Raw genomic sequence first — 17,376 nt, 5'->3', positions numbered from 1 at the left:
TTTTATATCCTGTGAGTTGATGTTTTTTTCATTGGAGACAGGAAATGAAGTAAGAGTAAATGTTTCCAGTTTTCAATTCCTTCTTTAGCTTTCCTTCCGGGATTATTACTCTAGCTTCTTGTCTAAAGTGAAATATAAGATACAAGGAATTAAGAAATACCAAGAATAGTTTCAAGAAGGGCAAAGACAATAAAGATTATAAAATCACTTTTTCACCTTTTTTAGATAGCTGCAAAAATGCAAAGGGACAAATTAAGCAGTAGCACTTGAACTATTATACATAACTGGAATATATTTGTTAAAAGAATGACCAGAGCAGGGCACCTGGGTGGCTCAGTGGGTTAAGCCTCTGCCTTCAGCTCAGGTCATGATCTCAGGGTCCTGAAATAGAGCCCCACATCGGGCTCTCTGCTCAGCAGGGAGCCTGCTTACCCGTCTCTCTCTCTGCCTGCCTCTCTGCTTCCTTGTGATTTGTCTGTCAAATAAATAAATAAAATCTTTAAAAAAAAAAAAAAAAAAGAATGACCAGAGCTATCCTGGCTTTTTTTCCCCTTCATTGAATTTAGTTTTCAATTTAAAGTTAATGTTCTTTAATTCAAAACCCTGGTGTAGATCCAGGTGTCATGTGTTAATATGAAGGGAAATGCTTTTAAACTTAATTGTGACTTGGTAACTCACAAACCCCATTTTAAGAAAATAACATACCAGACAGAGCTGCTTGTGGTTTTGAAAGTATGTAGTTACTGTACTCATTGTATAGTAAATATGTAAAAACGGAATCTGAGTTCTAAGGAGTGCTTATATTACTAGAGAACTATTTTATAGAATGAGATTATCAACTAAAAAGTTTTTATAACCAAAGTTTGTTTTTTCTTAATCCTCGTGATTCAGTTTGCTTTCTTCCCAGTTACATTCGAAACATTACCTGTTTTCCTCCAGAAATGAGAAATACTATAGTAAAAATAGGACTCCAGACTTTAAGATAAAACAATTTCATCTAAGAAGTTTAGCACTTAATTTTTCATTAAAAGGTTGACTTCAGCAGAATGCTTCAACCTTGTTAAAACTAGAGTCTTTAATTTGTGTCTGTATTGCCAGAGCTATAAGAAGGATTCTTTGTTTTTTGTAATTGGTATTTAATTACTTTATATAAAATGAATTTGAAATTTTGACCATATCATAGGCAATAAGTGCTAACAAATTTTGATTGAACATAGTCTGGATTTACATGTAGTTGGAAACAAAAGAAAGTTTATTTGTTGTTAGGACTTTCGCTGAGATAAAGCTATATGTATAATGTAGTTGAACAAAAAAAGTACAAAGTACTTATAAAAGTGTGGAGAGAAGCATTTAGTCTCTCACTGTTAAGTACGATGTTTGTTGTAGAGTTTTCATAGATGCCCTTTATCAGTTTGAGGAAGTTCCTTTCTATTCCTGTTTTGCTGAATTTTTACATGACTGGGGTGTTGGGATTTTTGTCAAATGTTTTTTCTGCATTTATTTCAGTCCTCCTCAAACAGGGATGATTTTGCCCCTTTGGGAATATTTGCCAATGTCTGGAGACATTTGTGGAGGTCCCAACTTGGTGAGGCAAGGTGCTACTGGTGTCTAGTGGGTCTAGCCCCAGGTGCTCTACACATCTGCAGTGCACACGACAGCCCTCCACAGCAAAGAATTGCCTGATCCAAAAGTCGATACTGCTGAGGAAACCCTGGTCTATTAATATAATCATGTGATTTTGTCCTTTATTAATATAGAAAATTAATTTTAAAGGGGATAAACAATTCTGCATTCCTGGGATAAATCCCATTTGGGGGACACATGGGTGGCTCAGGCGATTAAGTGTTTGCCTTTGGTTCAGGTCCTGATCCCAGGGTCCTGGGATCAAGTCCCACATTGGGCTCCTTGCTCTGCGGGGAGCCTTCTTCTCCCTCTGCCTCTGCCTCTGCCTCTCTCTCTCTCTCTCTCTTTCTGTCTCTTATGAATAAAATAAGTAAATCCTATTTGGTCATTTTTTATGTTACTGGTTTCTCTTTGCTAATATTTTGGTACATATTTTTAAAACTTACATTCATGAGGGATATCAGTCTGTAGTTTTCTGTTCTTGTGATGTATTTTTCTGGTATATGATTTATCCTGGAAGGTTACATGTATGCTTGAAAAGAATGTGTATTGATCTATTGTTGGGAGAGTGTTCTATATATGTTAGATCAAGCTGGGTGATCATGATGTAAGTCATCTATATCCTAACTTTCTGTTTAATTGTTTTGTCCTTTACTAAGAGAAAAGTATTGAATATTCAGCTACAATTGTTGAATTATGTATTTTTTGTTTCTGTTTTGTCAGTTTTAATTTACATATTTGGGTACTCTTATTAAGTATATACATTTATAATTTTTATCTTGATAGATTGATTTTCTTATGAAATATTCTTTGTCTCTGGGAATATATCTTTGAAGTTTTAATTTTTCTGATATTAATATAGTAGTTCTAACTCTTATACTTACTATTTTCAGAAATTATCATTTTTATACCCTTTCCATTCAACATTTAATGTATTTATCAGCATGATTGGGTTTATCCCTGCTATTTGCTGTTCTCTACATCTTATTTTTTTGTTCCTCTGCTACTGTTTTATTGCCTTCTTTTTAATGTATTTTTAGTATATACTTAGATTTATATAATTTTATTCTTCTTAGTGTATTAATTCCTCTGATTTTTAAAAAAGATTTTTTTTATTCATTTGAGAGAGAGAGAAAGCATAGGCCGGGGAGGGAGGAAGGGCAGAGGAAGAGGGAGAAGTAGGATCCCCGCTGAGTAAGGAGCCTGATACAGGGCTTGATCCCAGGACTCTGGGATCATGACCTGAGCCAAAGGTGGATGTTTAACTGACTGAGCCACTGAATAGGCGCCCCTATTCCTCTGATTTTTTTTAAAGCCTCCCTTCCTTCCTTCCTCCCTTCCTTCCTTTTATAGCTATTTTTTTTTTTTTTAAGATTTCATTTATTTATTTGACAGAAATCACAAGTAGGCAGAGAGAGGGAGAAGCAGGCTCCCCGCTGAGCAGAGAACCTGATGCAGGGCTCGATCCCAGGACCCTGAGATCATGACCCAAGCTGAAGGCAGAAGCTTAACCCTCTGAGCCACCCAGGCGCCCCAAAGCTGTTTCTTAAATAGTTATTTTATTAGTGGTTGCTCTAGGATTGCAGTATGCATCTTTAACTCGGCACAAGCTACTTCCGGTTAATACTGACTTAATACCTATAAGAGGGGCGCCTGGGTGGCTCAGTGGGTTAAAGCCTCAGCCTTCGGCTCAGGTCATGATCTCAGGGTCCTGGGATGGAGCCCCACATCAGGCTTTCTGCTCAGCGGGGAGCCTGCTTCCTCCTCTCTCTCTCTCTCTCTGCCTGCCTCCCTGCCTACTTATGATCTCTGTCAAATAAATAAATAAATAAAATAATTTTAAAAAAAAAGCTTTAAAAAAATACCCATAAGATATAGTAGCTTTGTTCCAGTATAGCCTTGTTTCCTCTCCCCTGCTTTTGTACTATTATTTCACATATATCACATCCATATATAACCACAATATGTTGTTATAATTATTGTTTCAAACAATATTATGCTTTTTGGAAAAATTTGGACAAAAGAGATAAATATATATGTAGTCTTTACAGTTACCAAATATTTACCATTTTGAGTACTTTTAATACTTTTCTCTGGATTTGAGTTAGTGTCTGGTTTTATTTCCTTTTAGCCTGAAGAATTTAGTTTTTCTTATATACAAGTCTGACAGGAGTGGATTCTTTCAGACTCTATTTCTTTTTTTAATCTGGGTGTCTTTATTTTGCCTTCATTTCTGAAGGATAGTTTTGCTGGCTATAGAATTCAGCACTTTTCCACTGAATATGTCATATTGTTCCTCCATTGCGATGAGTCCTTTTTTCTCATTGTTTTCTTGTTGTTCTCTTTATCTTTAGCAGTTTGACTGATGCTGTTTGGTATGGATTTCTTGGGAATTTCATCAAATGTTTGCCATTATTTCATCAAAAAATTTTTTTTCCTGCTCCTTTCCCTCTTTCCTCCCCTACTAGGAATCCTCTGATGTGTGTATTGGTAAGGTTAATGTTATCCCACAGGTGACTGAAGATCATTTTTCTTCTCTCTTTCTTTCTTTCTTTCTTTCTCTCTCTCTCTCTCTCTCTCTCTCTCTTTTTTTTAACCAACTGAGCCACCCAGGCGCCCCTCTCTCTCATTTTTTCAAGATTTTATTTATTTGACAGAGAAAGACACAAACAGGGGGAGCAGGGGCAGAGGAAGAGGGAGAAGGAGAAGCAGGGTTCGCACTGAGCAGGGAGCCTGATTCGGGGCTCCATTCCAGGACCCTGGGATCATGACCTGGGCTGAAGGCAGACGCTCAATGACTGAGCCACCCAGGCACCCCATTTTTATTTTTTCTGCAAACTGTTTCTTCATAATGTTCTTCCTTTATTTAGGTTGTCTAATTCTTCTTGATTGCTTTTCAAGTTCACTGATTTTTTTTCTTCTGCTATCTCAAATTTGCTATTAAGTCTAACTGGTGAATTTTTCATTTGGGTATTATATTTTTAATTATAATTTCTTTTTAGTTTTATCTTATAGTTTCTGTTTCTCTGTTGAGATTGTGTATTTGTCAAGTCAGTATGACTATGTTTTCCTTAAATTCCTTGAATATATTTTTATTAGTTGTTTTGAAGTTTTTGTTGGTTAAGTCCACCAACTTGTGGACCCTTTCAGTATCAGTTTCTATTGATTGGTGGTTTTCCTATGTATGAATCTTTCTTTCTTGGCTTTTTTTTTAAGTGGATAATTAAGGTAATATATTAACTCCTCATTCTTAATTTATCTTCTTGAGGGTATTTTAAAAATAATCAGCCATCAAAAGAAATGAAATCTTGCATTTGCAACCATGGATGGAACTAGAGGGTATTATGCTAAGTGAAATAAGTCAGTCAGAGAAAGACAATTATCAATGATCTCTGATATGAGGAATTTGAGAAGGCAGGGCTGGGGATTGTGGGGGAAGGGGGAAGGAAAAAATGAAACAAGATGGGATCAGGAGGAAGACAAACCATAAGAGACTCTTAATCTCACAAAACTGCTGGGGGTTGGGGAGGGTAGGGATAGGGTGGTTGGGTGATGGACATTGTTGGAGGGTATGTGCTATGGTGAGTGCTGTGAAATGTGGAAGCGTGATGATTCACAGACCTGTATCCCTGGGGCAAATAATACATTATATGTTAATTAGAAAAATAATAATTAGCCTGGACATAAACTGAGGCATCGGCCACTCTACCTGTCCCATGTGTACATCACAAATATATCTGCACAGTTTTTTAATTTTAATCTTAATTTTTTATTTTTGCTTTTAGGGATTGTCCCTGTGTCTGCAATGTTTATTAGTCAGCCAATGATTTGGACTGAGCTTTTGCTAAATATCTCAAATGCATAAGCATTTATCCTCTGCTGATTGAACCATGTGGGTTGAGGAGGACATTCAAAGTTCAGGCAGTTCTTTTCTTTCTTTTTTAAAAATTTAATTTAATTTAATTTTTTTTCAGTGTTCCAAAATTCATTGTTTACGCATCACACCCTGGGCTCCATGCAATATATGCCCTCCATAATACTCACCACCAGGCATGTACCTCCACCCCCTTTCCTCCAAAACCCTCAGTTTGTTTCTCAGGGTCCACACTCTCTCATGGTTTTTCTCCCCCTCCAATTTCCCCCAACTCTTTTCTCCTCTCCATCTCCCAATGTCCTCTGTGTTATTCCTTATGCTCCACAAGTAAGTGAAACCATATGATAATGGACTCTCTTGATTGACTTATTTCACTCAGCATAATCTCTTCCAGTCCCATCCATGTTGATATAAAGTTGGGTATTCATCCTTTCTGATGGAGGCATAATACTCCATTGTATATGTGGACCATATCTTCTTATCCATTCATCTGTTGAAGGGCATCTTGGCTCTTTCCATAGTTTGGTGACTGTGGCCATTGCTGATATGAACTTTGGGGTACATATGGCCCTTCTTTTCACTACATTTGTATCTTTGGGGTAAATACCCAGTAGTGCAATTGCAAGGTCATAGGGTAGCTCTATTTTTAATTTCTTAAGGAATCTCCACACTTTTCCAAAGTGACTGTACCAACTTGCATTCCCACCAACAATGTATTAGGGTTTCCCTTTCTTCACATCCTTTCCAACACTTGTTGTTTACTGTCTTGTTAATTTTGGCCATTCTTACTGGTGTAAGGTGATTTCTCAATGTGGTTTTGATTTGAATTTTCCTGATGGCTAATGATGATGAATATTTTTCATGTGTCCATTAGCTCTTTGTATGTCTTCTTTGGAGAAATGTCTGTTGATGTCTTCTGCCCATTTTTTGGATGTGATTATCTGTTTTGTGTGTGTTGAGTTTGAGGAGGTCTTTATAGATCTTGGATATCAGCCCTTTGTCTGTACTGTCATTTGCGAATATCTTCTCCCATTCTGTGGTTGCCTCTTTGTTTTGTTAACTGTTTCCTTTGCTGTGCAGAAGCTTTTGATCTTGATGAAGTCCCAAAAGTTCATTTTTGCTTTTGTTTCCTTTGCCTTTGAAGACATATCTTGAAAGAAGTGGTTGTGGCTGATGTTGAAGAGGTTACTGCCTACATTCTCCCCTAGGATTTTGATAGATTCCTGCCTCACGTTGCAGGTCTTTTATCCACTTCGAGTTTATCGTTGTGTATGGTGTAAGAGAATGGCCAAGTTTCATTCTTCTACACATGGCTGTCCAATTTTCCCAGCACCATTTATTGAAGAGACTGTCTTTTTTCCACGATATATTTTTTCCTGCTTTGTTGAAGATTAGTTGACCATAGAGTTGAGGGTCCATATCTGGGCTCTCTACTCTGTTCCACTGGTCTGTGTGTCTGTTTTTGTGCCAGTACCATGCTGTCTTGGTGATCACAGCTTTGTAGTAAAGCTTGAAATCAGGCAACATGATACCTCCAGTTTTGTTTTTCTTTTTCAACATTTCCTTAGCAATTCGGGGTCTCTTCTCGTCCCATACAAATTTTAGGATTGTTTGTTCCAGCTCTTTGAAAGATGCCAGTGGAATTTTGACTGGGATGGCATTTCAGATTGTCAAAGAAGAAGTCAAAACTCTCTTTCTTCACAGATGACATGATACTTTATATGGAAAACCCAAAAGACTCCACCCCCAAACTACTAGAACTCATACAGCAACTCAGTAATGTGGCAGGATACAAAATCAATGCACAGAAATCAGTTGTTTTCTTACACACTAACAGTGAAAATACAGAAAGGGAAATTAGAGAATTGCTTCCACTTACTATAACACCAAGAACCATAAGATACCTGGGAATAAGCCTAACCAAAGAGGTAAAGGATCTGTACTCGAGGAACCACAGAACACTTATGAAAGAAACTGAAGAAGACACAAAAAGATGGAAGAGCATTCCATGCTCATGGATCAGAAGAATAAACATTTTTAAAATGTCAGTACTGCCTAGAGCAATCTATACTTTCAGGCAGTTCTTAACTTTGTTTTCACTTTTAATTTCCACTGGCTTCCTGGGTTGCCCTCTGCATGGGCATGGTTTCTCATTTAGCTAGGGATGTGTAGAGAACTAATCTACTTTTCTATATGGTTCTTTCATTTCCAGGATTTCCCTGTTAAATTTCCTGTTTGTTTACCACACTGAACCAAGACTCCAACTTCAGACTGGCAAAGCAGCAGGTTTTTTAAAAAAAGATTTCTGAGTTCTCTACTTTAGCCTACTTTAGGGCAAAACTTCGTCCTCTCTAGTTAGCCTGCTTTGGCAATCCCCGCCCTGGTAAAGCTGTTATCCTCCACAGAGCTGGAGATATGAGTGGGAGCAGTCCTAGTCTAGAAGGGTAAAGACTGCATTGTTTTTACTTAAGGCTCTAGCAGTTTCTCAATAATTTGTTGTGGCCTTTGATTGATTTCCAGAGCCCTGAAACAGCTGTTTTCCACAATTTTATTCAGTTTAATATTTGTGTTTTAAGGAGAGGACTTGCTCAACCTCTTCCCACCACCCTTAAGCCTAGTTTTATGATTTTATAAAAGCACTAGTCCTCAAAGATTAGAAATTAAAACAGTAAGATCAACAACTAGTTCTTTATACCTGGTGGTTTGAATAGCTCTGAATTAAATAGTGGCAACAGGAGACAGGTCTTTAGACATTAAGTAGCCTACTGGTTCATGTGGCTTACTAGTTAATTATGTTAGAAATGCTTCTGACAAAAATCTTTTGTGGGCCTTACCCTTGGATTACTTGAATTGTTTGTTGGGCACCCAAATGTTGAAAATCAAATAAGAGAACTTTTTATTACTATTTTTTTTAGATTTTATTTATTTATTCAACAGAGAAAGACCACAAGCAGGCAGAGAGGCAGGCAGAGAGAGAGAGAGAGAAGCAGGCTCCCTGCCAAGCAGAGAGCCCGATGCGGGACTCGATCCCAGGACCCTGAGATCATGACCTGAGCCGAAGGCAGCAGCTTAACCCACTGAGCCACCCAGGCGCCCCAAATAAGAGAACTTTTTAACGAACCCAGAGCAGATATCTGGGAACCTGTTAGTTTCATGATACGAATTTATAGTGGCATAATTACATATAACTTTTTACCTTTTCCTGACTGCTGTCTGAATTCAACACTAGATAAAAGAAAACCAACTCTGGGAGTAATCCAAGGTTAGGAATAGGTTTAGTTCTGATTCTCACAGATTAGTAATGATCTGATTTTCTCCCTACAAAGTCTTTGGAGACTAGAGAAGGATGAGACCAAATGAATGTAATTTTTAAAATTTTAGGAGCCCTGATTTTGGTCAGGTAATCTCCTTCTCTCAAACTTGACTATATCTCAGAATCACTGTGGAAATTTTAAAAAAATCTTTTTTTTTTTTTAATCTTATCTCTGGAGATGGTACTTAAAGACTCTTTTCAACAGTCAGGTTAGCTAATATTTTTCTAGATATAAAAACTGTGTTTGCCTGTCAGTGTCTAACCATATTTGTCAAGTTACAATGATAAGAGCAAGTTCACAAGTATTGTACTTATTTTGTTGACTTCATTTTGCGCTTTAGTTTTCTCTTCCTCTTTACCCGCTTGTGAAACTATTCAGCTACAAAATACTTTTCACATTTGATATTTAAACCTCTGAAACATTAAAACAGCTGTCTGAAATTTTATAGTTGATCATGCATGAACAGTTTCTCTATCTCAGTACTGTGCTACAGCTTCATTGCTTCACTGCTTTTTGCTTTATGTAGCTCTACCTAAATGTTTCTCTCTTCCTTTCCTCTGCCCTCCCCAACTTTTTTTTTTATTTCACAAAACTGAAAACCTCTATACAGTAACTCCCACTCTCCCTTATCCTAATCCCTGGGAACTACCATCCTACTTCCTGTTTTCTGTTTCTGTGAATTTGACTACTCTTGATAACTCATACAAGTGGAATCATACAGTATTTGTCCTTTTATGACTGGCTTATTGTACTAAGGATAATGTGTTCAGAGTTAATCCGTGTTGTTAGCATGTGTCAGAATTTCCTTCCTTTTTAAAGCTGAATAATACTCCATTGTATATATTACCACATTTTATTTATTTATCTTGGACACTTGGGCTGTTTCCATTCTCTGACTATTGTAAATAATACAGCTGTGAACATGGCTGTACAGATAGCTTTTAAAATCCCTGCTCTCGCTTCTTTTGGGTTTAGAGCCAGAAGTGGAATTTCTGGATTAATGGTGATTCTGTTTGATTTCGTGAGGAACTGCCATTTTGTTTTTGGTAGCAGGTGTACCATTTTGTATTACCACCAGCAGTACACAGGGTTCTAGTTTGTTTACATCTTCTCCAACACTTGTTTTCTGTTTGTTTGCTTTTTTAAATAGCTATCCTAATGGATATGAGGACTTCCTTTTAAAGAGCTACAACCTGTTTTTATTTTTAAATTTTTAAAAAACAGATAAAGAACACAAGTAGGCAGAGAGGCAGAGAGAGAGAGAGGTGGGGAAGGAAGCAAGCTCCCTGCTGAACAGAGAGCCCGACGTGGGGCTTGATCCCAGAATCCTGGGATCATGACCTGAGCCGAAGGCAGCCACATAACCGACTGAGCCACCTAGGCGCCCCTATTTAAAAATTTTTTAAAAGATTTTATTTATTTATTTGACAGAGAAAGAGATCACAAGTAGGCAGAGAGGTGGGGTGGGGGGGAGAGAGGGGAGGAAGCAGGCTCCCTGGTGAGCAGAGAGCCTGGTGAGGGGCTCCATCCCAGGCATGGGATGAGATCATGAACTGAGCTGAAGGCAGAGGCTTAGCCCACTGAGCCACCCAGGCGCTCCTACAAACTGTTTTTATAAAATCATAGAATTTTTAAATTTAAAGGAACGTTGATAACTGTTAGAACTGGCCTCTTTATTCTTTGTGCCTCCCGCCTCATCTGTGATACCTATAAACATGCACTGTATGCCTGTTTCTCTTGGCCTATTAGACTCTTGAGTCTGTTATAAGAACTGGGTTTTATTCTTGTGTGTCTTTCTAACAACTAGCTTGTCACTTTGATACACTGTAGATTGTCTAGAAACAAATTATGTTAGTTTATAGTTTTAAAAATATTTCATTTTTTTAAAAAGATTTTATTTATTTGACAGACAGAAATCACAGTAGGCAGAGAGGCAGGCAGAGAGAGCAGAGGAAGCCGGCTCCCGCTGAGCAGAGAGCCCGATGTGGGGCTCGATCCCAAGACCCTGGGATCATGACCTGAAGCGAAGGCAGAGGCTTTAACCCACTGAGCCACCCAGGTGCCCCTCAGTTGTTTTTTAATTAATTTTTTAAATTGAAGTATAGTTGATACACATTGTTACATTAGTTTCAGGTGTACAACATAGTGATTAGAAAACTATATATAATGCTATATGTTCACTGCAGGTGTAGCTACATCTGTCACAATCTTCAGATGGGGAGCTTATCCTGGATAATCCAGGTGAGTCCTAAATGGCAGTCACACGTATCCTTACATGGGGGAGGCCGAAGGAGATTTCAGATAGAAGAGAGGGCATTACAACTATGAGGGTAGAGGCTGGGGTGATAGGGCAAGCCAAGGAATGCCGACACCTGCCAGCAATTGGAAAAGGCAAGGAACACATTCTCCTCTAGAGCTTTCAGAGGGTGTGTGGCTTTGCCTTTACCTTGATTTCAGCCCAGTGAAACTGGTTTGGCCTTCTAAGCTTTAGAACTATGACAGAGGGACGCCTGGGTGGCTCAGTTGGTTAAGCAGCTGCCTTCGGCTCAGGTCATGATCCCAGCGTCCTGGGATCGAGTCCCGCATCGGGCTCCTTGCTCAGCAGGGAGCCTGCTTCTCCCTCTGCCTACCATTCTGTCCGCCTGTACTCGCTCTCTCTCCCTCTCTCTCTCTCTGACAAATAAATAAATAAATAAATAAATCTTTAAAAAAAAAAAAAAAAAAAAAAAGAACTATGACAGAAAACATTTCTATTGTTTGAGCCACGAAGTTTGGATTCATTTGTTATAACAGCCATGGGAAACTAATACAGAACCAAAGCGAGTCTTTGGCCCTAAAAGGTTCATTGTTCTCAGCCACATTCTTTGTGTTGAAAGTCATTTACTCTTAATATACTTTTTTAATGTCATCTCTTTTTAGAAATTCAACGAAAAGAACATTTTATTTTAGGCTCTAGCTGACTGTTCTACAAAACGTAACTGGGAGTAATTGGCCACATTTCTCTCTTTTTTCTATCCTTTTAAGAGTAAAATATCTAATATATCTAAAATATCTAATATAAAGGTGGGAAACAAGTAACTAAATGTGGCTTATCTTTCTACCCTGGGCAACTAAAAAAAATAGGTTATTCTTAGAAGCAATTTAAGTTGTTTCTTAACAGTGCTCATTTATGAGCTTACTACAAAAACAAAAACAAAAAACACATTTTTCAAACATGTATTTTCCAAAATTAGTCCAGAAGGGTTTATTTGGTGCATGCAATAATCCATTAGACCAAAGATAGGGAAAGTAAACATTTTGAAGGGAGAATAACATAGACAGGCAATTACTTGGGTGAAACATATGGGATAGAGCAGTTGAAAAGCTGAATGGTGACAAATTCCTGGAGCCAAGAGAACAGTGATTGATGTTCAGGGCCTTCTGGGGTGTGAGGGGGGACTAGTAACCACCCCCTTACTCTGGCATAGGACCCCAAGAGAGACTGAGTCCTAGTAGTAAAGATGAGTGGAAATAGACTTACCTTTGTAGGAATTGCAACTTAGTTTCAAATTATTTCAACACCTGAAATTGTTTTGAGGTAACATAGATACCCTGGTACAAGTAAACAGATCCTCTCTGAAAATCCTCACAGATACTTTCATTATCAGTTTTTTAAATGGGTCGTTTAGTACACAATAAAAAAAAAAAATCAGAAACATGAGGGGATGAAACAGTAAGAATATGGAACAAGAACCATTAGACAATAGAACAAATACACAGGAGATCTAAATATTAGAATTATCAGATTTAAAATAACTATTCTTCAAAAAATAAAAATATAAAAATAAAATAACTATTCTTAAGAGATTCAAGGAAATAAAGACAACTTGGGGAAATTCAACAGATAACTGGCAAACTATTTTGTAATGCATATTTTAGACCTGAAAAATACAGTATTTGAAACTATGAACTCAATGTATGGTTTTGTTTTTTTTTTTTAAGATTTTATTTATTTATTTGACAGATAGCATAAGTAGGCAGAGTGCAGACAGAGGGTGAGGGAGAAGCAGACTCTCTCCTGAGCAGGGAGCCCAATGTGGGGCTCAATCCCAGGACCCTGTGATCATGACCTGAGCCGAAGGCAGCTGCTTAACCGACTAAGCTACCCAGGCACCCCACAGTGTATGGTTTTAAAAACAGGGGGGTACCTAGGTGGCTCAGTTGGTTAAGTATCTGCCTTTGGCTTGGGCAGTGATCCTGGGGTCCTGCAATGGACTCTCACATTGGTCTCCCTGCTCAGCTGGGGGTCTGTTTCTCCCTCTCCCTCTGCCTGCTGCTCCCCCTGCCTGTGCTCTCTCGCTCTCTTTCAAATAAAAAAATAAAATTTTTAGGGGCATCTGGGTGGCTCAGTGGGTTAAAACCTCTGCCTTCAGCTCAGGTCATGATCTTGGGGTCCTGGGATCGAGCCCCACATCGTGCTCTCTGCTCGGCAGGGAGCCTGCTCCCCTTCCTCTCTCTGCCTGCCTCTCTGCCTACTTGTGGTCTCTGTCAAATAAGTAAAATCTTTTAAATAAGATAAAATAAAATTTTTAAAGAAAATAAAATGAAAACTGATTGTATCTGAGAACAATCTGAACTGCATTATAAGTTAGAAGGACCTAAGTCATGCATGGAAATTCAAAAGATTAGGAAACACAGAAGAGGAGGTGAAAGACTTAGAGGCAACAGAGATTAGGTATGTCATATGTGTAATGGGAACTCCAGAGGAAAAAGAATAAGGAGGAGTATTTGAGGAAATATTGTTGATAACTTTCCAAAATTCATGAAAACTGTCAAGCCACAGATTCAAAAAGTGCTACAAATCACAAGCAGAATAAATATAAAGAAATACACACTTAGGAACATCATAGTAAAATTTCTAGGAAACAAAGACAGAAAATCTTAAAAGCAGGCAGAGGAGGAAAATATACAATTTTGAGGGTTTCTGGGTGGCTCAGTTGGTTAAGCGTCTGCCTTTGGCTCAGGTCATGATCCTGGGGCCTGAGATGGAGCCTCGCATTGGATTTCCTGGTCAGAGGAGAGCCGACCTCTCCCTCTCCTTCTGCCCTTCCCCCTGTTTGTGCTCTCTCTGTCAGGTAACTAAATAAAATCTTTACAAACAATTTTGAAAGGATCTAAATCAGACCTAGAGCTAACTTCTCTACAGAAACAATAGAAGTCAGAGGACATTGGGAGGATATCTTTAAAGGTCTGAATAAAAATAACTGTCAGTTTGCAATTCTACACGCATCATATACAGTGAAAATATTCTAGAATGAAGCAAAATAAGCACAGTTTTAAAAAACAGTAAAACACAAAAACAAAACCAAAAAGAAGTCATCACCATTGGAACCCCACTGAAAAAATCCTAAAGGTATTCTGAATATGGAAGAAAGATGACCCAGTTGGAAGATTGGAGATGCAAGAATGCATGAATAACAGTGCAGACCACAAATACATAGTCAGGTCTCAATGAATATTGACTGTATAAAACAAAAAACCTTTTAAAAAAGGTTTTATTTATTCATTTGAGAGAGAGACAGGGAGAGGGAGAGGGAGAAACAGGCTCCCCGATGAGCCAGCCAGGAGCCCAATGTGGGGCTCGATCCCAGGACCTGGAGATCATAACCCCAGCCAAAGGGAGATGCCCAACCGTCTGAGCCACCCAGGCACCCCAAGAATGTTTTATTAGGATTTAAAAACACAGGGAGAGTTTTTAAACTAAGCCTGGGTGCCTCAGTCAGTTAAACATCTGCCTTCGGCTCAGGTCGTGATCCCAGGGTCCTGGGATAAGTCCTGCGTAGGACCCCCTTGCTCAAAAGGAGTCTCCTTCTCCCTCTGTCCCTTCTCTTGCTTGTGTGTGCTCTCTTTCTTGTAAAAATACACAAATAAATAATTTAAAATACATGTTTCATAAACACACACATACACACACATAGAGAATGATCAGGGCACCTGGGTAGCTTAGTTGAGTGAGTGTCCAACTCTTGGTTTCAGCTCAGGTCGTGATCTGATGGGCTGTGAGATCAAGCCCCATGTCCTATGGGGCTCCCTGCTGAGTGGCAAGTCTACTTGAAGATTCTCTCCCTCTGCCCCTCCCCTGACTCATTATTTTTCAAATAAATGACTTTTAAAAAACACATAGAGAATTAATATACATGGTAGTCATGGCCTATAAATTAGGAGGGGCAGGGACACCTGCGTGGCTCAGTTGGTTAAGCAGCTGTCTTCAGCTTAGGTCATGATTCCAGTGTCCTGGGACTCAATCCCACATTGGGCTCCTTGCTCAGCAAGGAGCCTGCTTCTCCCTCTGTCTGCCACTCTCCCTGCTTGTACTCTCTCATGCTCTCTTGCTCTCTCTCTGGCAAATAAACAAATAATATCTTAAATAAAAATTAGGAGGGGCATAAACTCCCTTGCTTTATCAAGGAAGAGGGGTAAAACTGCCAATTAATACTAGAATTTTGCAAGTCAAAAATAGATGTCATAATCTCCAGGGAAGGTGTTAAAAGAATAGTCACTATGAGGGTGCCTGGGTGGCTCAGTGGGTTAAAGCCTCTGCCTTCAGCTCAGGTCATGAATCCAGGATCCTGGGATTGAGCCCCGCATCAGGTGATCTGCTCAGTGGGGAGCCTGCTTTCTCCTCTCTCTCTGCCAGCCTCTCTGCCTACTTGTGATCTCTGCCTGTCAAATAAATAAAATCTAAAAAAAAAAAAGAATAGTCACTATGTGCTGCAACATTGATAAACCTTAAGAACCATTATACTAAGTGAAATAAGCCAGTCATAAAAATACAAATACATGATTCCACTTATAGAAAGTATCTTCAGTAGTCAAAGTCACAGAAAGTAGAATGGTGATTGTTAGGAGTTGGGGGTTATGGGGTATAATGGGATATGGGGAGTTTAATAGATACAGATTTTTAGTTTTGTAAGATGAAAAAGTTCTGGAGAGTAGTTTTATAATAATATGAACATATTTAATACTGTTGAACTACATACACTTAGAAATAGTTAAGATGGTAAGTTTTATGCTGTAATTTGCTTTTTTTTTTTTTACCAGAATTAAAAAAAAAATTAGAGACTAAACAAAAGAAAACTGTTCTGAATGTGGATATATTAATATTCAGCCAAAGTAGACTTTAAGCAAAAAAGCATGATTTAGGGGGGCCCCTGGGTGGCTCAGTGGGTTAAGCCTCTGCCTTCAGCTCAGGTCATGATCTCGGGGTCCTGCGATCGAGCCCCACATCGGGCTTTCTGCTCAGTGGGGAGCCTGCTTCTCTGTCTCTCCCTCTCTGCCTACTTGTGATCTCTCTCTCTGTCAAATAAATAAATAAAATCTTAAAAAAAAAAAAACAAACATGATTAGGGATAAAAGAGGGGCATTTCAAAATGATAAACCATTTAATTTAGCAAAAAATTTTAATGACATTTAGATTTTTAAAAAATGTTTATTTGAGAGAGAGGGAGTGCATAAGTTGGGGTAGGGGCAGAGGGGGAGGGAGAAGTGAACACTGTGGAGCAGGGAGTGAAAAGCGGGGCTTGATCCCAGGACTCTGGGATCAAGACCCTAGCCAAAGGCAGACACTAAACTGACTGAGCAACCCAAGCACCCCTCTAGTAGCAGATTTAAAACAAAGATTTACAGAATTAAAGGGAGAGAAATACATAATTATAGTAGGAGATTTTTTTTTAAGATTTTATTTATTTGACACATAGAGATCACAACTTGGTAGAGAGGCAGGCAGAGAGAGAGAGAGAGAAGAGGAAGCAGGCTCCCTGCTAAGCAGAGAGCCTGATGTGGGGCTCGATCTGAGGACCCTGGGATCATGACCTGAGCCGAAGGCAAAGGCTTCGGCTCAGGCTTTAACCCAGAGGCTTTAACCCACTGGGCCACCCAGGTGCCCCTATAGTAGGAGATTTTAATACAGGTCTCTCCATAACTGGTAAAAGAATCAGATGAATTAATAAAGATATAAGATATTTGAATGACGTGACTAGCAAGTGTGATATAATTGTCATAATTAGAACAGTATATCTAACAATTAAGTATATATATGTTTATTACTTCTTCTTTTTCTTTTTTTTAAGGAGATCCGTGCCCAGCCACCCAGTGTAGGCCTTGAACTCAGGACTCTGAGATCAAGACCTGAACTGAGATCGAGTTGGACACCCAACTGACTGAGCCACCCAGACAGACACCTGTTTATTACTTCTTCTTCTTCTTTTTTTTAAGATTCATTTATTTATTTGACAGACAGAGATCACAAGTAGGCAGAGAGGCAGGCAGAGAGAGAGGGAGGGGGAAGCAGGCTTCCCGCTGAGCAGAGAGCTCAACGTGGGGCTCGATCCCAGGACCCTGGGATCATGACCCAAACTGAAGTCAGAGGCTTTAACCCACTGAGCCACCCAGGTGCCCCTTGTTTATTACTTAAGTACATCTAGTACATTTTCAAAAATTAACCATTTGCTGGGCCATAAAGCAAATTTCCACCATTTTTAGAGAATTAAAATCATATAGATTATTATTTGACTGCAGTGCATTTAG

General features: G+C 38.8%; 1 protein-coding gene across 1 annotated transcript in view; it reads left to right on the top strand.

The window, feature by feature from the left end:
• The window catches only part of SPATS2 (spermatogenesis associated serine rich 2), a 146,039-nt gene that overhangs the window by 73,151 nt on the left and 55,512 nt on the right, over positions 1-17,376 (top strand). The gene's annotated exons all lie outside the window — the stretch shown is intronic.

Source organism: Mustela lutreola, chromosome 8 (assembly GCF_030435805.1).
Source record: "Mustela lutreola isolate mMusLut2 chromosome 8, mMusLut2.pri, whole genome shotgun sequence".
Classification (NCBI taxonomy): domain Eukaryota; kingdom Metazoa; phylum Chordata; class Mammalia; order Carnivora; family Mustelidae; genus Mustela; species Mustela lutreola.
This window is presented reverse-complemented; position numbering and strand designations above follow the sequence as displayed.